Raw genomic sequence first — 19662 nt, forward strand, 5'->3', positions numbered from 1 at the left:
CCGAATTTGCTCGCAATATACACAACAACACAATGATTAGTGCTGGGAGCGGCCGCGTGGCCAAATGGATAAGGCGTCTGACTTCGATTACAACCGCAAAGTTATCAGAAGATTGCAGGTTCGAGTCCTGCCGCGGTAAACTTAGCTCGCTACGTGAAATTTTATATTCTTTGCTGTGATTCTGCGGAGAAACCAACCATCTCTTCCAGTCACTCAGCTGAAGTGAAAGAAGGCTGTTTGCTCAAAGAATCTCATGGCAAGTTTTCATCATTGTTGATCTGCATGCACGGGCAGAGCAAGCTGTGAAGTGGACTTTCTTGCACATTATTTCTGTTTGGATACCTAAAGCAGGAGATTGAATGGCTGACGGTGTCTTATAGCAGAGACGAGGTGGCCGAGAGGTTAAGGCGATGAACTGCTAATCCATTGTGCCCTGCACGCATGGGTTCGAAACCCATTCTCGTCGTCGTTGGCTTGCAGCTTAACCATATTTTGACATTCACATTTCACCTCATCGCCAAATTCCCCTTTTACTTACAGGGATGCTGTTATTTCCTCATGTCATGTCTCAAATTAATAATATATTCGTCAAAAGGAGAACAGTTGCAGTACAATGGCGAGGGGCACTAATTAGATAGGTATCTGAGAGACAGCACATGCACGATGGGCCATAATATCATTTCTCACCACCGTCAGAATCTGAGAGCTGCGCTTTTCACTGTCGGCGGCTCGTTGGTCCACGGTTATGTTTCTCCCTTCGGAATGATCACATTTGAAATGCGAGAGATCACGGGCCAAATCCCGGACGAGCCCCGCCATGTTTTACTCAAAGTTCCGCTTCTGACAGCCGCTCGACATGTGAGAAAACAGACGTATTTCACGTTAAAACGTGTGATTTTACGCCGATGTTCCCTTAGCATCCAAATCCCAGAGCAAAGTGAAACCCGCCAAACTTAGTAAAGTTAAAATATCTCAGAGGTACTCGGCTCTGTGACTCGTTGGATAACCTAAAGCCTTGTTTGGTTCCGGCCGATACTTGATCAGTATATCTTCCTGTCTGTGCGCACAAGTTCACCTCAATTGGGATAAGCATACATTCAGCGTCAATCTCCACCTCTGCCCTGAATATGAGTGCGTCCTGTTTCTCTAGAGCTGAAAAGCTGAGAGAAGCTGCCTTTTGAATTCGTGCCTTGGCTGCCGAATTCAAAGCGGACAGGAAATCAATCCGGGTTGGCAAAGCTGCCTGGTCTGATTAAAAGGCGGTGATAACCTATATTGTAGGCATGTTCTCGTCTTCTGGCCTCAACATTAGGTTCAACGTATCGGATGATAAGCACCGCTCCCATTGTCTCGTAATGGTTCTGCTATTCCCACTAACACCTCCTCTGGACCATCCTTTGTTACGTTATTGCCCGATTACCACCCACTTTGCCTTTCTCCATTATGCCATGTATTATTTAATCACTCCTGCGTTCCGCTGTATCACAGACGTTCCCATTTGACCTTTCTCGCTGCGTATTTTTTCCAGGCGCTATTTTTGTTGAAAACATCTGTAATCTTTAACTTTTTCCTGAAATATCGGAATGATTATCCGACAGAACGTGAAACCGGATTCTTCCTCCACAAAATCTGCACGACGTGCCGAGTTTTACATATTTATCTGTTTTTATTCATTCTATTTCAGTGTCCCTTTTAAGGGGATTTGCTGTCTGTCCGAGATCATTCTCTGTCTCTTTAAAATGGTGTGCTATCAGACCCTCATCATTCTGTGTCTGTTTAAAAGGGATGTGCTGTCTCTCCCAGATTTCCAATTTCCAATTTCAAAACCTGCCTTTGGAGGTTAACGAATTTTAGTTTGTTTGTGTTTTTGTGTAAGCTAGAGAGTGTGCAAACGTGCTGTGCGATCTTACTGTCATGTGAGAAAAATGCATTACATGCAACTTGAAACCGTACTGATTTGATTGAACACTCCTTCGTGGACTCTCTGACGGTAGAAGAATCTGCTGTGGGATTTTGCTATTCCACATCTGAAAGAAGGGAAATGACACAAGTTAGAAATATAGCGATTTTAGGCAGGGCTTGCGTGTGGGCTGTGTGACATGACGACATCCTCCATCCTTTTTTGCAAATTCAAATCAAATCAAACCAATACAAGACATGACTGACTGACTGACTTTGTTTATACATGTATATATATATGTGTATATTTATATATAATCCCAAATTTTTAACTTCCAAAATAAATATGCTTTTTCTGTTCTGCCTGCGCTGCGCTCTCTTACATTTGACCTCTTTCACAGCACAAGCAGCTGCTGTCAGATCCAGCGGAAAGACACACTCGACTTTAAAAGATCGCCCTTGTAGCCCACGTCTTCCCTCATGGCTTGTCTTCCACCATGGGCTTACTGTGTTTGGGTAGTTATTGACTGCACCTCTCATTTCCCAATGGAATTCTTATAGTTACACAGCCTTCGTTCAATAAAAAAATACATAGATTATGAATCAATTATTTATTTCATTAAAACAACTCAAATTACATTTTTTTTAAATACAATTTAAATGCATTTATTTTCTTAAAATGTTAAATATTTATATATTTCAGACTGGGCTGGTTTTACGTCCCTCCCTCCCTCCCTCCTTCCTGCCTGTCTATCACCTGTGGCTTCAAGAACAGTCTCTGCGCCGCGTGGTCCTGAGCCCCATTGCACAATTGCCTTCAGGGATGAGCGAAATCTCACTTTATTCTTTTAAAAGGGAACTGCTGTCAGTCAAGGGTCATTCTGCATCTGGGTAAAAGGGATGTCCTTGCAATCCCGGATCATTCTGTGTCTGTTTAAATGGGCTGTTTGTCAGGTCCGGTTCATAATCTTTCCCTTTAAAACGGATTTTCTCATAAACCCGCTTCATCCTGTATTGTTTGAGAAGGAGTATGATTTCAGCGGCAATGACCGAATTGTTAAACTATAGTGTTCCAATTTACATTGGGGTTGCCTGCGCCGGTGCGCACACAGATCGCAGTGCATCTGTTCATTCACTCGAAATATGCTCATCTTTTCCTAAATCCACTCCTTGATATTGCAGTTGCCCCGAATTTGCTCGCAATATACACAACAACACAATGATTAGTGCTGGGAGCGGCCGCGTGGCCAAATGGATAAGGCGTCTGACTTCGATTACAACCGCAAAGTTATCAGAAGATTGCAGGTTCGAGTCCTGCCGCGGTAAACTTAGCTCGCTACGTGAAATTTTATATTCTTTGCTGTGATTCTGCGGAGAAACCAACCATCTCTTCCAGTCACTCAGCTGAAGTGAAAGAAGGCTGTTTGCTCAAAGAATCTCATGGCAAGTTTTCATCATTGTTGATCTGCATGCACGGGCAGAGCAAGCTGTGAAGTGGACTTTCTTGCACATTATTTCTGTTTGGATACCTAAAGCAGGAGATTGAATGGCTGACGGTGTCTTATAGCAGAGACGAGGTGGCCGAGAGGTTAAGGCGATGAACTGCTAATCCATTGTGCCCTGCACGCATGGGTTCGAAACCCATTCTCGTCGTCGTTGGCTTGCAGCTTAACCATATTTTGACATTCACATTTCACCTCATCGCCAAATTCCCCTTTTACTTACAGGGATGCTGTTATTTCCTCATGTCATGTCTCAAATTAATAATATATTCGTCAAAAGGAGAACAGTTGCAGTACAATGGCGAGGGGCACTAATTAGATAGGTATCTGAGAGACAGCACATGCACGATGGGCCATAATATCATTTCTCACCACCGTCAGAATCTGAGAGCTGCGCTTTTCACTGTCGGCGGCTCGTTGGTCCACGGTTATGTTTCTCCCTTCGGAATGATCACATTTGAAATGCGAGAGATCACGGGCCAAATCCCGGACGAGCCCCGCCATGTTTTACTCAAAGTTCCGCTTCTGACAGCCGCTCGACATGTGAGAAAACAGACGTATTTCACGTTAAAACGTGTGATTTTACGCCGATGTTCCCTTAGCATCCAAATCCCAGAGCAAAGTGAAACCCGCCAAACTTAGTAAAGTTAAAATATCTCAGAGGTACTCGGCTCTGTGACTCGTTGGATAACCTAAAGCCTTGTTTGGTTCCGGCCGATACTTGATCAGTATATCTTCCTGTCTGTGCGCACAAGTTCACCTCAATTGGGATAAGCATACATTCAGCGTCAATCTCCACCTCTGCCCTGAATATGAGTGCGTCCTGTTTCTCTAGAGCTGAAAAGCTGAGAGAAGCTGCCTTTTGAATTCGTGCCTTGGCTGCCGAATTCAAAGCGGACAGGAAATCAATCCGGGTTGGCAAAGCTGCCTGGTCTGATTAAAAGGCGGTGATAACCTATATTGTAGGCATGTTCTCGTCTTCTGGCCTCAACATTAGGTTCAACGTATCGGATGATAAGCACCGCTCCCATTGTCTCGTAATGGTTCTGCTATTCCCACTAACACCTCCTCTGGACCATCCTTTGTTACGTTATTGCCCGATTACCACCCACTTTGCCTTTCTCCATTATGCCATGTATTATTTAATCACTCCTGCGTTCCGCTGTATCACAGACGTTCCCATTTGACCTTTCTCGCTGCGTATTTTTTCCAGGCGCTATTTTTGTTGAAAACATCTGTAATCTTTAACTTTTTCCTGAAATATCGGAATGATTATCCGACAGAACGTGAAACCGGATTCTTCCTCCACAAAATCTGCACGACGTGCCGAGTTTTACATATTTATCTGTTTTTATTCATTCTATTTCAGTGTCCCTTTTAAGGGGATTTGCTGTCTGTCCGAGATCATTCTCTGTCTCTTTAAAATGGTGTGCTATCAGACCCTCATCATTCTGTGTCTGTTTAAAAGGGATGTGCTGTCTCTCCCAGATTTCCAATTTCCAATTTCAAAACCTGCCTTTGGAGGTTAACGAATTTTAGTTTGTTTGTGTTTTTGTGTAAGCTAGAGAGTGTGCAAACGTGCTGTGCGATCTTACTGTCATGTGAGAAAAATGCATTACATGCAACTTGAAACCGTACTGATTTGATTGAACACTCCTTCGTGGACTCTCTGACGGTAGAAGAATCTGCTGTGGGATTTTGCTATTCCACATCTGAAAGAAGGGAAATGACACAAGTTAGAAATATAGCGATTTTAGGCAGGGCTTGCGTGTGGGCTGTGTGACATGACGACATCCTCCATCCTTTTTTGCAAATTCAAATCAAATCAAACCAATACAAGACATGACTGACTGACTGACTTTGTTTATACATGTATATATATATGTGTATATTTATATATAATCCCAAATTTTTAACTTCCAAAATAAATATGCTTTTTCTGTTCTGCCTGCGCTGCGCTCTCTTACATTTGACCTCTTTCACAGCACAAGCAGCTGCTGTCAGATCCAGCGGAAAGACACACTCGACTTTAAAAGATCGCCCTTGTAGCCCACGTCTTCCCTCATGGCTTGTCTTCCACCATGGGCTTACTGTGTTTGGGTAGTTATTGACTGCACCTCTCATTTCCCAATGGAATTCTTATAGTTACACAGCCTTCGTTCAATAAAAAAATACATAGATTATGAATCAATTATTTATTTCATTAAAACAACTCAAATTACATTTTTTTTAAATACAATTTAAATGCATTTATTTTCTTAAAATGTTAAATATTTATATATTTCAGACTGGGCTGGTTTTACGTCCCTCCCTCCCTCCTTCCTGCCTGTCTATCACCTGTGGCTTCAAGAACAGTCTCTGCGCCGCGTGGTCCTGAGCCCCATTGCACAATTGCCTTCAGGGATGAGCGAAATCTCACTTTATTCTTTTAAAAGGGAACTGCTGTCAGTCAAGGGTCATTCTGCATCTGGGTAAAAGGGATGTCCTTGCAATCCCGGATCATTCTGTGTCTGTTTAAATGGGCTGTTTGTCAGGTCCGGTTCATAATCTTTCCCTTTAAAACGGATTTTCTCATAAACCCGCTTCATCCTGTATTGTTTGAGAAGGAGTATGATTTCAGCGGCAATGACCGAATTGTTAAACTATAGTGTTCCAATTTACATTGGGGTTGCCTGCGCCGGTGCGCACACAGATCGCAGTGCATCTGTTCATTCACTCGAAATATGCTCATCTTTTCCTAAATCCACTCCTTGATATTGCAGTTGCCCCGAATTTGCTCGCAATATACACAACAACACAATGATTAGTGCTGGGAGCGGCCGCGTGGCCTAATGGATAAGGCGTCTGACTTCGATTACAACCGCAAAGTTATCAGAAGATTGCAGGTTCGAGTCCTGCCGCGGTCAACTTAGCTCGCTACGTGAAATTTTATATTCTTTGCTGTGATTCTGCGGAGAAACCAACCATCTCTTCCAGTCACTCAGCTGAAGTGAAAGAAGGCTGTTTGCTCAAAGAATCTCATGGCAAGTTTTCATCATTGTTGATCTGCATGCACGGGCAGAGCAAGCTGTGAAGTGGACTTTCTTGCACATTATTTCTGTTTGGATACCTAAAGCAGGAGATTGAATGGCTGACGTTGTCTTATAGCAGAGACGAGGTGGCCGAGAGGTTAAGGCGATGAACTGCTAATCCATTGTGCTCTGCACGCATGGGTTCGAAACCCATTCTCGTCGTCGTTGGCTTGCAGCTTAACCATTTTTTGACATTCACATTTCACCTCATCGCCAAATTCCCCTTTTACTTACAGGGATGCTGTTATTTCCTCATGTCATGTCTCAAATTAATAATATATTCGTCAAAAGGAGAACAGTTGCAGTACAATGGCGAGGGGCACTAATTAGATAGGTATCTGAGAGACAAGACATGCACGATGGGCCATAATATCATTTCTCACCACCGTCAGAATCTGAGAGCTGCGCTTTTCACTGTCGGCGGCTCGTTGGTCCACGGTTATGTTTCTCCCTTCGGAATGATCACATTTGAAATGCGAGAGATCACGGGCCAAATCCCGGACGAGCCCCGCCATGTTTTACTCAAAGTTCCGCTTCTGACAGCCGCTCGACATGTGAGAAAACAGACGTATTTCACGTTAAAACGTGTGATTTTACGCCGATGTTCCCTTAGCATCCAAATCCCAGAGCAAAGTGAAACCCGCCAAACTTAGTAAAGTTAAAATATCTCAGAGGTACTCGGCTCTGTGACTCGTTGGATAACCTAAAGCCTTGTTTGGTTCCGGCCGATACTTGATCAGTATATCTTCCTGTCTGTGCGCACAAGTTCACCTCAATTGGGATAAGCATACATTCAGCGTCAATCTCCACCTCTGCCCTGAATATGAGTGCGTCCTGTTTCTCTAGAGCTGAAAAGCTGAGAGAAGCTGCCTTTTGAATTCGTGCCTTGGCTGCCGAATTCAAAGCGGACAGGAAATCAATCCGGGTTGGCAAAGCTGCCTGGTCTGATTAAAAGGCGGTGATAACCTATATTGTAGGCATGTTCTCGTCTTCTGGCCTCAACATTAGGTTCAACGTATCGGATGATAAGCACCGCTCCCATTGTCTCGTAATGGTTCTGCTATTCCCACTAACACCTCCTCTGGACCATCCTTTGTTACGTTATTGCCCGATTACCACCCACTTTGCCTTTCTCCATTATGCCATGTATTATTTAATCACTCCTGCGTTCCGCTGTATCACAGACGTTCCCATTTGACCTTTCTCGCTGCGTATTTTTTCCAGGCGCTATTTTTGTTGAAAACATCTGTAATCTTTAACTTTTTCCTGAAATATCGGAATGATTATCCGACAGAACGTGAAACCGGATTCTTCCTCCACAAAATCTGCACGACGTGCCGAGTTTTACATATTTATCTGTTTTTATTCATTCTATTTCAGTGTCCCTTTTAAGGGGATTTGCTGTCTGTCCGAGATCATTCTCTGTCTCTTTAAAATGGTGTGCTATCAGACCCTCATCATTCTGTGTCTGTTTAAAAGGGATGTGCTGTCTCTCCCAGATTTCCAATTTCCAATTTCAAAACCTGCCTTTGGAGGTTAACGAATTTTAGTTTGTTTGTGTTTTTGTGTAAGCTAGAGAGTGTGCAAACGTGCTGTGCGATCTTACTGTCATGTGAGAAAAATGCATTACATGCAACTTGAAACCGTACTGATTTGATTGAACACTCCTTCGTGGACTCTCTGACGGTAGAAGAATCTGCTGTGGGATTTTGCTATTCCACATCTGAAAGAAGGGAAATGACACAAGTTAGAAATATAGCGATTTTAGGCAGGGCTTGCGTGTGGGCTGTGTGACATGACGACATCCTCCATCCTTTTTTGCAAATTCAAATCAAATCAAACCAATACAAGACATGACTGACTGACTGACTTTGTTTATACATGTATATATATATGTGTATATTTATATATAATCCCAAATTTTTAACTTCCAAAATAAATATGCTTTTTCTGTTCTGCCTGCGCTGCGCTCTCTTACATTTGACCTCTTTCACAGCACAAGCAGCTGCTGTCAGATCCAGCGGAAAGACACACTCGACTTTAAAAGATCGCCCTTGTAGCCCACGTCTTCCCTCATGGCTTGTCTTCCACCATGGGCTTACTGTGTTTGGGTAGTTATTGACTGCACCTCTCATTTCCCAATGGAATTCTTATAGTTACACAGCCTTCGTTCAATAAAAAAATACATAGATTATGAATCAATTATTTATTTCATTAAAACAACTCAAATTAAATTTTTTTTAAATACAATTTAAATGCATTTATTTTCTTAAAATGTTAAATATTTATATATTTCAGACTGGGCTGGTTTTACGTCCCTCCCTCCCTCCTTCCTGCCTGTCTATCACCTGTGGCTTCAAGAACAGTCTCTGCGCCGCGTGGTCCTGAGCCCCATTGCACAATTGCCTTCAGGGATGAGCGAAATCTCACTTTATTCTTTTAAAAGGGAACTGCTGTCAGTCAAGGGTCATTCTGCATCTGGGTAAAAGGGATGTCCTTGCAATCCCGGATCATTCTGTGTCTGTTTAAATGGGCTGTTTGTCAGGTCCGGTTCATAATCTTTCCCTTTAAAACGGATTTTCTCATAAACCCGCTTCATCCTGTATTGTTTGAGAAGGAGTATGATTTCAGCGGCAATGACCGAATTGTTAAACTATAGTGTTCCAATTTACATTGGGGTTGCCTGCGCCGGTGCGCACACAGATCGCAGTGCATCTGTTCATTCACTCGAAATATGCTCATCTTTTCCTAAATCCACTCCTTGATATTGCAGTTGCCCCGAATTTGCTCGCAATATACACAACAACACAATGATTAGTGCTGGGAGCGGCCGCGTGGCCTAATGGATAAGGCGTCTGACTTCGATTACAACCGCAAAGTTATCAGAAGATTGCAGGTTCGAGTCCTGCCGCGGTCAACTTAGCTCGCTACGTGAAATTTTATATTCTTTGCTGTGATTCTGCGGAGAAACCAACCATCTCTTCCAGTCACTCAGCTGAAGTGAAAGAAGGCTGTTTGCTCAAAGAATCTCATGGCAAGTTTTCATCATTGTTGATCTGCATGCACGGGCAGAGCAAGCTGTGAAGTGGACTTTCTTGCACATTATTTCTGTTTGGATACCTAAAGCAGGAGATTGAATGGCTGACGTTGTCTTATAGCAGAGACGAGGTGGCCGAGAGGTTAAGGCGATGAACTGCTAATCCATTGTGCTCTGCACGCATGGGTTCGAAACCCATTCTCGTCGTCGTTGGCTTGCAGCTTAACCATTTTTTGACATTCACATTTCACCTCATCGCCAAATTCCCCTTTTACTTACAGGGATGCTGTTATTTCCTCATGTCATGTCTCAAATTAATAATATATTCGTCAAAAGGAGAACAGTTGCAGTACAATGGCGAGGGGCACTAATTAGATAGGTATCTGAGAGACAAGACATGCACGATGGGCCATAATATCATTTCTCACCACCGTCAGAATCTGAGAGCTGCGCTTTTCACTGTCGGCGGCTCGTTGGTCCACGGTTATGTTTCTCCCTTCGGAATGATCACATTTGAAATGCGAGAGATCACGGGCCAAATCCCGGACGAGCCCCGCCATGTTTTACTCAAAGTTCCGCTTCTGACAGCCGCTCGACATGTGAGAAAACAGACGTATTTCACGTTAAAACGTGTGATTTTACGCCGATGTTCCCTTAGCATCCAAATCCCAGAGCAAAGTGAAACCCGCCAAACTTAGTAAAGTTAAAATATCTCAGAGGTACTCGGCTCTGTGACTCGTTGGATAACCTAAAGCCTTGTTTGGTTCCGGCCGATACTTGATCAGTATATCTTCCTGTCTGTGCGCACAAGTTCACCTCAATTGGGATAAGCATACATTCAGCGTCAATCTCCACCTCTGCCCTGAATATGAGTGCGTCCTGTTTCTCTAGAGCTGAAAAGCTGAGAGAAGCTGCCTTTTGAATTCGTGCCTTGGCTGCCGAATTCAAAGCGGACAGGAAATCAATCCGGGTTGGCAAAGCTGCCTGGTCTGATTAAAAGGCGGTGATAACCTATATTGTAGGCATGTTCTCGTCTTCTGGCCTCAACATTAGGTTCAACGTATCGGATGATAAGCACCGCTCCCATTGTCTCGTAATGGTTCTGCTATTCCCACTAACACCTCCTCTGGACCATCCTTTGTTACGTTATTGCCCGATTACCACCCACTTTGCCTTTCTCCATTATGCCTTGTATTATTTAATCACTCCTGCGTTCCGCTGTATCACAGACGTTCCCATTTGACCTTTCTCGCTGCATATTTTTTCCAGGCGCTATTTTTGTTGAAAACATCTGTAATCTTTAACTTTTTCCTGAAATATCGGAATGATTATCCGACAGAACGTGAAACCGGATTCTTCCTCCACAAAATCTGCACGACGTGCCGAGTTTTACATATTTATCTGTTTTTATTCATTCTATTTCAGTGTCCCTTTTAAGGGGATTTGCTGTCTGTCCGAGATCATTCTCTGTCTCTTTAAAATGGTGTGCTATCAGACCCTCATCATTCTGTGTCTGTTTAAAAGGGATGTGCTGTCTCTCCCAGATTTCCAATTTCCAATTTCAAAACCTGCCTTTGGAGGTTAACGAATTTTAGTTTGTTTGTGTTTTTGTGTAAGCTAGAGAGTGTGCAAACGTGCTGTGCGATCTTACTGTCATGTGAGAAAAATGCATTACATGCAACTTGAAACCGTACTGATTTGATTGAACACTCCTTCGTGGACTCTCTGACGGTAGAAGAATCTGCTGTGGGATTTTGCTATTCCACATCTGAAAGAAGGGAAATGACACAAGTTAGAAATATAGCGATTTTAGGCAGGGCTTGCGTGTGGGCTGTGTGACATGACGACATCCTCCATCCTTTTTTGCAAATTCCAATCAAATCAAACCAATACAAGACATGACTGACTGACTGACTTTGTTTATACATGTATATATATATGTGTATATTTATATATAATCCCAAATTTTTAACTTCCAAAATAAATATGCTTTTTCTGTTCTGCCTGCGCTGCGCTCTCTTACATTTGACCTCTTTCACAGCACAAGCAGCTGCTGTCAGATCCAGCGGAAAGACACACTCGACTTTAAAAGATCGCCCTTGTAGCCCACGTCTTCCCTCATGGCTTGTCTTCCACCATGGGCTTACTGTGTTTGGGTAGTTATTGACTGCACCTCTCATTTCCCAATGGAATTCTTATAGTTACACAGCCTTCGTTCAATAAAAAAATACATAGATTATGAATCAATTATTTATTTCATTAAAACAACTCAAATTAAATTTTTTTTAAATACAATTTAAATGCATTTATTTTCTTAAAATGTTAAATATTTATATATTTCAGACTGGGCTGGTTTTACGTCCCTCCCTCCCTCCTTCCTGCCTGTCTATCACCTGTGGCTTCAAGAACAGTCTCTGCGCCGCGTGGTCCTGAGCCCCATTGCACAATTGCCTTCAGGGATGAGCGAAATCTCACTTTATTCTTTTAAAAGGGAACTGCTGTCAGTCAAGGGTCATTCTGCATCTGGGTAAAAGGGATGTCCTTGCAATCCCGGATCATTCTGTGTCTGTTTAAATGGGCTGTTTGTCAGGTCCGGTTCATAATCTTTCCCTTTAAAACGGATTTTCTCATAAACCCGCTTCATCCTGTATTGTTTGAGAAGGAGTATGATTTCAGCGGCAATGACCGAATTGTTAAACTATAGTGTTCCAATTTACATTGGGGTTGCCTGCGCCGGTGCGCACACAGATCGCAGTGCATCTGTTCATTCACTCGAAATATGCTCATCTTTTCCTAAATCCACTCCTTGATATTGCAGTTGCCCCGAATTTGCTCGCAATATACACAACAACACAATGATTAGTGCTGGGAGCGGCCGCGTGGCCTAATGGATAAGGCGTCTGACTTCGATTACAACCGCAAAGTTATCAGAAGATTGCAGGTTCGAGTCCTGCCGCGGTCAACTTAGCTCGCTACGTGAAATTTTATATTCTTTGCTGTGATTCTGCGGAGAAACCAACCATCTCTTCCAGTCACTCAGCTGAAGTGAAAGAAGGCTGTTTGCTCAAAGAATCTCATGGCAAGTTTTCATCATTGTTGATCTGCATGCACGGGCAGAGCAAGCTGTGAAGTGGACTTTCTTGCACATTATTTCTGTTTGGATACCTAAAGCAGGAGATTGAATGGCTGACGGTGTCTTATAGCAGAGACGAGGTGGCCGAGAGGTTAAGGCGATGAACTGCTAATCCATTGTGCTCTGCACGCATGGGTTCGAAACCCATTCTCGTCGTCGTTGGCTTGCAGCTTAACCATATTTTGACATTCACATTTCACCTCATCGCCAAATTCCCCTTTTACTTACAGGGATGCTGTTATTTCCTCATGTCATGTCTCAAATTAATAATATATTCGTCAAAAGGAGAACAGTTGCAGTACAATGGCGAGGGGCACTAATTAGATAGGTATCTGAGAGACAGCACATGCACGATGGGCCATAATATCATTTCTCACCACCGTCAGAATCTGAGAGCTGCGCTTTTCACTGTCGGCGGCTCGTTGGTCCACGGTTATGTTTCTCCCTTCGGAATGATCACATTTGAAATGCGAGAGATCACGGGCCAAATCCCGGACGAGCCCCGCCATGTTTTACTCAAAGTTCTGCTTCTGACAGCCGCTCGACATGTGAGAAAACAGACGTATTTCACGTTAAAACGTGTGATTTTACGCCGATGTTCCCTTAGCATCCAAATCCCAGAGCAAAGTGAAACCCGCCAAACTGAGTAAAGTTAAAATATCTCAGAGGTACTCGGCTCTGTGACTCGTTGGATAACCTAAAGCCTTGTTTGGTTCCGGCCGATACTTGATCAGTATATCTTCCTGTCTGTGCGCACAAGTTCACCTCAATTGGGATAAGCATACATTCAGCGTCAATCTCCACCTCTGCCCTGAATATGAGTGCGTCCTGTTTCTCTAGAGCTGAAAAGCTGAGAGAAGCTGCCTTTTGAATTCGTGCCTTGGCTGCCGAATTCAAAGCGGACAGGAAATCAATCCGGGTTGGCAAAGCTGCCTGGTCTGATTAAAAGGCGGTGATACCCTATATTGTAGGCATGTTCTCGTCTTCTGGCCTCAACATTAGGTTCAACGTATCGGATGATAAGCACCGCTCCCATTGTCTGGTAATGGTTCTGCTATTCCCACTAACACCTCCTCTGGACCATCCTTTGTTACGTTATTGCCCGATTACCACCCACTTTGCCTTTCTCCATTATGCCATGTATTATTTAATCACTCCTGCGTTCCGCTGTATCACAGACGTTCCCATTTGACCTTTCTCGCTGCGTATTTTTTCCAGGCGCTATTTTTGTTGAAAACATCTGTAATCTTTCACTTTTTCCTGAAATATCGGAATGATTATCCGACAGAACGTGAAACCGGATTCTTCCTCCACAAAATCTGCACGACGTGCCGAGTTTTACATATTTATCTGTTTTTATTCATTCTATTTCAGTGTCCCTTTTAAGGGGATTTGCTGTCTGTCCGAGATCATTCTCTGTCTCTTTAAAATGGTGTGCTATCAGACCCTCATCATTCTGTGTCTGTTTAAAAGGGATGTGCTGTCTCTCCCAGATTTCCAATTTCCAATTTCAAAACCTGCCTTTGGAGGTTAACGAATTTTAGTTTGTTTGTGTTTTTGTGTAAGCTAGAGAGTGTGCAAACGTGCTGTGCGATCTTACTGTCATGTGAGAAAAATGCATTACATGCAACTTGAAACCGTACTGATTTGATTGAACACTCCTTCGTGGACTCTCTGACGGTAGAAGAATCTGCTGTGGGATTTTGCTATTCCACATCTGAAAGAAGGGAAATGACACAAGTTAGAAATATAGCGATTTTAGGCAGGGCTTGCGTGTGGGCTGTGTGACATGACGACATCCTCCATCCTTTTTTGCAAATTCCAATCAAATCAAACCAATACAAGACATGACTGACTGACTGACTTTGTTTATACATGTATATATATATGTGTATATTTATATATAATCCCAAATTTTTAACTTCCAAAATAAATATGCTTTTTCTGTTCTGCCTGCGCTGCGCTCTCTTACATTTGACCTCTTTCACAGCACAAGCAGCTGCTGTCAGATCCAGCGGAAAGACACACTCGACTTTAAAAGATCGCCCTTGTAGCCCACGTCTTCCCTCATGGCTTGTCTTCCACCATGGGCTTACTGTGTTTGGGTAGTTATTGACTGCACCTCTCATTTCCCAATGGAATTCTTATAGTTACACAGCCTTCGTTCAATAAAAAAATACATAGATTATGAATCAATTATTTATTTCATTAAAACAACTCAAATTAAATTTTTTTTAAATACAATTTAAATGCATTTATTTTCTTAAAATGTTAAATATTTATATATTTCAGACTGGGCTGGTTTTACGTCCCTCCCTCCCTCCTTCCTGCCTGTCTATCACCTGTGGCTTCAAGAACAGTCTCTGCGCCGCGTGGTCCTGAGCCCCATTGCACAATTGCCTTCAGGGATGAGCGAAATCTCACTTTATTCTTTTAAAAGGGAACTGCTGTCAGTCAAGGGTCATTCTGCATCTGGGTAAAAGGGATGTCCTTGCAATCCCGGATCATTCTGTGTCTGTTTAAATGGGCTGTTTGTCAGGTCCGGTTCATAATCTTTCCCTTTAAAACGGATTTTCTCATAAACCCGCTTCATCCTGTATTGTTTGAGAAGGAGTATGATTTCAGCGGCAATGACCGAATTGTTAAACTATAGTGTTCCAATTTACATTGGGGTTGCCTGCGCCGGTGCGCACACAGATCGCAGTGCATCTGTTCATTCACTCGAAATATGCTCATCTTTTCCTAAATCCACTCCTTGATATTGCAGTTGCCCCGAATTTGCTCGCAATATACACAACAACACAATGATTAGTGCTGGGAGCGGCCGCGTGGCCTAATGGATAAGGCGTCTGACTTCGATTACAACCGCAAAGTTATCAGAAGATTGCAGGTTCGAGTCCTGCCGCGGTCAACTTAGCTCGCTACGTGAAATTTTATATTCTTTGCTGTGATTCTGCGGAGAAACCAACCATCTCTTCCAGTCACTCAGCTGAAGTGAAAGAAGGCTGTTTGCTCAAAGAATCTCATGGCAAGTTTTCATCATTGTTGATCTGCATGCACGGGCAGAGCAAGCTGTGAAGTGGACTTTCTTGCACATTATTTCTGTTTGGATACCTAAAGCAGGAGATTGAATGGCTGACGGTGTCTTATAGCAGAGACGAGGTGGCCGAGAGGTTAAGGCGATGAACTGCTAATCCATTGTGCTCTGCATGCATGGGTTCGAAACCCATTCTCGTCGTCGTTGGCTTGCAGCTTAACCATATTTTGACATTCACATTTCACCTCATCGCCAAATTCCCCTTTTACTTACAGGGATGCTGTTATTTCCTCATGTCATGTCTCAAATTAATAATATATTCGTCAAAAGGAGAACAGTTGCAGTACAATGGCGAGGGGCACTAATTAGATAGGTAACTGAGAGACAGCACATGCACGATGGGCCATAATATCATTTCTCACCACCGTCAGAATCTGAGAGCTGCGCTTTTCACTGTCGGCGGCTCGTTGGTCCACGGTTATGTTTCTCCCTTCGGAATGATCACATTTGAAATGCGAGAGATCACGGGCCAAATCCCGGACGAGCCCCGCCATGTTTTACTCAAAGTTCTGCTTCTGACAGCCGCTCGACATGTGAGAAAACAGACGTATTTCACGTTAAAACGTGTGATTTTACGCCGATGTTCCCTTAGCATCCAAATCCCAGAGCAAAGTGAAACCCGCCAAACTGAGTAAAGTTAAAATATCTCAGAGGTACTCGGCTCTGTGACTCGTTGGATAACCTAAAGCCTTGTTTGGTTCCGGCCGATACTTGATCAGTATATCTTCCTGTCTGTGCGCACAAGTTCACCTCAATTGGGATAAGCATACATTCAGCGTCAATCTCCACCTCTGCCCTGAATATGAGTGCGTCCTGTTTCTCTAGAGCTGAAAAGCTGAGAGAAGCTGCCTTTTGAATTCGTGCCTTGGCTGCCGAATTCAAAGCGGACAGGAAATCAATCCGGGTTGGCAAAGCTGCCTGGTCTGATTAAAAGGCGGTGATACCCTATATTGTAGGCATGTTCTCGTCTTCTGGCCTCAACATTAGGTTCAACGTATCGGATGATAAGCACCGCTCCCATTGTCTGGTAATGGTTCTGCTATTCCCACTAACACCTCCTCTGGACCATCCTTTGTTACGTTATTGCCCGATTACCACCCACTTTGCCTTTCTCCATTATGCCATGTATTATTTAATCACTCCTGCGTTCCGCTGTATCACAGACGTTCCCATTTGACCTTTCTCGCTGCGTATTTTTTCCAGGCGCTATTTTTGTTGAAAACATCTGTAATCTTTCACTTTTTCCTGAAATATCGGAATGATTATCCGACAGAACGTGAAACCGGATTCTTCCTCCACAAAATCTGCACGACGTGCCGAGTTTTACATATTTATCTGTTTTTATTCATTCTATTTCAGTGTCCCTTTTAAGGGGATTTGCTGTCTGTCCGAGATCATTCTCTGTCTCTTTAAAATGGTGTGCTATCAGACCCTCATCATTCTGTGTCTGTTTAAAAGGGATGTGCTGTCTCTCCCAGATTTCCAATTTCCAATTTCAAAACCTGCCTTTGGAGGTTAACGAATTTTAGTTTGTTTGTGTTTTTGTGTAAGCTAGAGAGTGTGCAAACGTGCTGTGCGATCTTACTGTCATGTGAGAAAAATGCATTACATGCAACTTGAAACCGTACTGATTTGATTGAACACTCCTTCGTGGACTCTCTGACGGTAGAAGAATCTGCTGTGGGATTTTGCTATTCCACATCTGAAAGAAGGGAAATGACACAAGTTAGAAATATAGCGATTTTAGGCAGGGCTTGCGTGTGGGCTGTGTGACATGACGACATCCTCCATCCTTTTTTGCAAATTCAAATCAAATCAAACCAATACAAGACATGACTGACTGACTGACTTTGTTTATACATGTATATATATATGTGTATATTTATATATAATCCCAAATTTTTAACTTCCAAAATAAATATGCTTTTTCTGTTCTGCCTGCGCTGCGCTCTCTTACATTTGACCTCTTTCACAGCACAAGCAGCTGCTGTCAGATCCAGCGGAAAGACACACTCGACTTTAAAAGATCGCCCTTGTAGCCCACGTCTTCCCTCATGGCTTGTCTTCCACCATGGGCTTACTGTGTTTGGGTAGTTATTGACTGCACCTCTCATTTCCCAATGGAATTCTTACAGTTACACAGCCTTCGTTCAATAAAAAAATACATAGATTATGAATCAATTATTTATTTCATAAAACAACTCAAATTAAATTTTTTTTAAATACAATTTAAATGCATTTATTTTCTTAAAATGTTAAATATTTATATATTTCAGACTGGGCTGGTTTTACGTCCCTCCCTCCCTCCTTCCTGCCTGTCTATCACCTGTGGCTTCAAGAACAGTCTCTGCGCCGCGTGGTCCTGAGCCCCATTGCACAATTGCCTTCAGGGATGAGCGAAATCTCACTTTATTCTTTTAAAAGGGAACTGCTGTCAGTCAAGGGTCATTCTGCATCTGGGTAAAAGGGATGTCCTTGCAATCCCGGATCATTCTGTGTCTGTTTAAATGGGCTGTTTGTCAGGTCCGGTTCATAATCTTTCCCTTTAAAACGGATTTTCTCATAAACCCGCGTCATCCTGTATTGTTTGAGAAGGAGTATGATTTCAGCTGCAATGACCGAATTGTTAAACTATAGTGTTCCAATTTACATTGGGGTTGCCTGCGCCGGTGCGCACACAGATCGCAGTGCATCTGTTCATTCACTCGAAATATGCTCATCTTTTCCTAAATCCACTCCTTGATATTGCAGTTGCCCCGAATTTGCTCGCAATATACACAACAACACAATGATTAGTGCTGGGAGCGGCCGCGTGGCCAAATGGATAAGGCGTCTGACTTCGATTACAACCGCAAAGTTATCAGAAGATTGCAGGTTCGAGTCCTGCCGCGGTCAACTTAGCTCGCTACGTGAAATTTTATATTCTTTGCTGTGATTCTGCGGAGAAACCAACCATCTCTTCCAGTCACTCAGCTGAAGTGAAAGAAGGCTGTTTGCTCAAAGAATCTCATGGCAAGTTTTCATCATTGTTGATCTGCATGCACGGGCAGAGCAAGCTGTGAAGTGGACTTTCTTGCACATTATTTCTGTTTGGATACCTAAAGCAGGAGATTGAATGGCTGACGGTGTCTTATAGCAGAGACGAGGTGGCCGAGAGGTTAAGGCGATGAACTGCTACTCCATTGTGCTCTGCACGCATGGGTTCGAAACCCATTCTCGTCGTCGTTGGCTTGCAGCTTAACCATTTTTTGACATTCACATTTCACCTCATCGCCAAATTCCCCTTTTACTTACAGGGATGCTGTTATTTCCTCATGTCATGTCTCAAATTAATAATATATTCGTCAAAAGGAGAACAGTTGCAGTACAATGGCGAGGGGCACTAATTAGATAGGTATCTGAGAGACAGCACATGCACGATGGGCCATAATATCATTTCTCACCACCGTCAGAATCTGAGAGCTGCGCTTTTCACTGTCGGCGGCTCGTTGGTCCACGGTTATGTTTCTCCCTTCGGAATGATCACATTTGAAATGCGAGAGATCACGGGCCAAATCCCGGACGAGCCCCGCCATGTTTTACTCAAAGTTCTGCTTCTGACAGCCGCTCGACATGTGAGAAAACAGACGTATTTCACGTTAAAACGTGTGATTTTACGCCGATGTTCCCTTAGCATCCAAATCCCAGAGCAAAGTGAAACCCGCCAAACTGAGTAAAGTTAAAATATCTCAGAGGTACTCGGCTCTGTGACTCGTTGGATAACCTAAAGCCTTGTTTGGTTCCGGCCGATACTTGATCAGTATATCTTCCTGTCTGTGCGCACAAGTTCACCTCAATTGGGATAAGCATACATTCAGCGTCAATCTCCACCTCTGCCCTGAATATGAGTGCGTCCTGTTTCTCTAGAGCTGAAAAGCTGAGAG

General features: G+C 43.2%; 14 non-coding genes across 14 annotated transcripts; all 14 read left to right on the top strand.

Annotated features, from left to right (window-relative positions):
* Positions 1-50: 50 nt before the first annotated feature.
* Positions 51-139, top strand: trnar-ucg (transfer RNA arginine (anticodon UCG)). Its single transcript is given in 2 exon segments — positions 51-87; positions 104-139. It is a non-coding gene; the product is annotated as a tRNA-Arg (tRNA).
* A 245-nt stretch (positions 140-384) lies between these two features.
* trnas-gcu (transfer RNA serine (anticodon GCU)) lies at positions 385-466 on the top strand. The gene has a single exon. It is a non-coding gene; the product is annotated as a tRNA-Ser (tRNA).
* Positions 467-3136: 2670 nt separating this feature from the next.
* Positions 3137-3225, top strand: trnar-ucg (transfer RNA arginine (anticodon UCG)). Its single transcript is given in 2 exon segments — positions 3137-3173; positions 3190-3225. It is a non-coding gene; the product is annotated as a tRNA-Arg (tRNA).
* A 245-nt stretch (positions 3226-3470) lies between these two features.
* On the top strand, positions 3471-3552 carry trnas-gcu (transfer RNA serine (anticodon GCU)). The gene has a single exon. It is a non-coding gene; the product is annotated as a tRNA-Ser (tRNA).
* A 2666-nt stretch (positions 3553-6218) lies between these two features.
* On the top strand, positions 6219-6307 carry trnar-ucg (transfer RNA arginine (anticodon UCG)). Its single transcript is given in 2 exon segments — positions 6219-6255; positions 6272-6307. It is a non-coding gene; the product is annotated as a tRNA-Arg (tRNA).
* Positions 6308-6552: 245 nt separating this feature from the next.
* trnas-gcu (transfer RNA serine (anticodon GCU)) lies at positions 6553-6634 on the top strand. Its single transcript has one exon. It is a non-coding gene; the product is annotated as a tRNA-Ser (tRNA).
* Positions 6635-9300: 2666 nt separating this feature from the next.
* On the top strand, positions 9301-9389 carry trnar-ucg (transfer RNA arginine (anticodon UCG)). The gene is given in 2 exon segments: positions 9301-9337; positions 9354-9389. It is a non-coding gene; the product is annotated as a tRNA-Arg (tRNA).
* Positions 9390-9634: 245 nt separating this feature from the next.
* trnas-gcu (transfer RNA serine (anticodon GCU)) lies at positions 9635-9716 on the top strand. Its single transcript has one exon. It is a non-coding gene; the product is annotated as a tRNA-Ser (tRNA).
* A 2666-nt stretch (positions 9717-12382) lies between these two features.
* Positions 12383-12471, top strand: trnar-ucg (transfer RNA arginine (anticodon UCG)). Its single transcript is given in 2 exon segments — positions 12383-12419; positions 12436-12471. It is a non-coding gene; the product is annotated as a tRNA-Arg (tRNA).
* A 245-nt stretch (positions 12472-12716) lies between these two features.
* trnas-gcu (transfer RNA serine (anticodon GCU)) lies at positions 12717-12798 on the top strand. Its single transcript has one exon. It is a non-coding gene; the product is annotated as a tRNA-Ser (tRNA).
* Positions 12799-15464: 2666 nt separating this feature from the next.
* On the top strand, positions 15465-15553 carry trnar-ucg (transfer RNA arginine (anticodon UCG)). Its single transcript is given in 2 exon segments — positions 15465-15501; positions 15518-15553. It is a non-coding gene; the product is annotated as a tRNA-Arg (tRNA).
* A 245-nt stretch (positions 15554-15798) lies between these two features.
* trnas-gcu (transfer RNA serine (anticodon GCU)) lies at positions 15799-15880 on the top strand. The gene has a single exon. It is a non-coding gene; the product is annotated as a tRNA-Ser (tRNA).
* A 2665-nt stretch (positions 15881-18545) lies between these two features.
* Positions 18546-18634, top strand: trnar-ucg (transfer RNA arginine (anticodon UCG)). The gene is given in 2 exon segments: positions 18546-18582; positions 18599-18634. It is a non-coding gene; the product is annotated as a tRNA-Arg (tRNA).
* Positions 18635-18879: 245 nt separating this feature from the next.
* On the top strand, positions 18880-18961 carry trnas-gcu (transfer RNA serine (anticodon GCU)). The gene has a single exon. It is a non-coding gene; the product is annotated as a tRNA-Ser (tRNA).
* Positions 18962-19662: the final 701 nt, after the last annotated feature.

The sequence above is a fragment of the Pristiophorus japonicus genome, unplaced genomic scaffold, assembly GCF_044704955.1.
Source record: "Pristiophorus japonicus isolate sPriJap1 unplaced genomic scaffold, sPriJap1.hap1 HAP1_SCAFFOLD_62, whole genome shotgun sequence".
NCBI classification, from domain to species: domain Eukaryota; kingdom Metazoa; phylum Chordata; class Chondrichthyes; family Pristiophoridae; genus Pristiophorus; species Pristiophorus japonicus.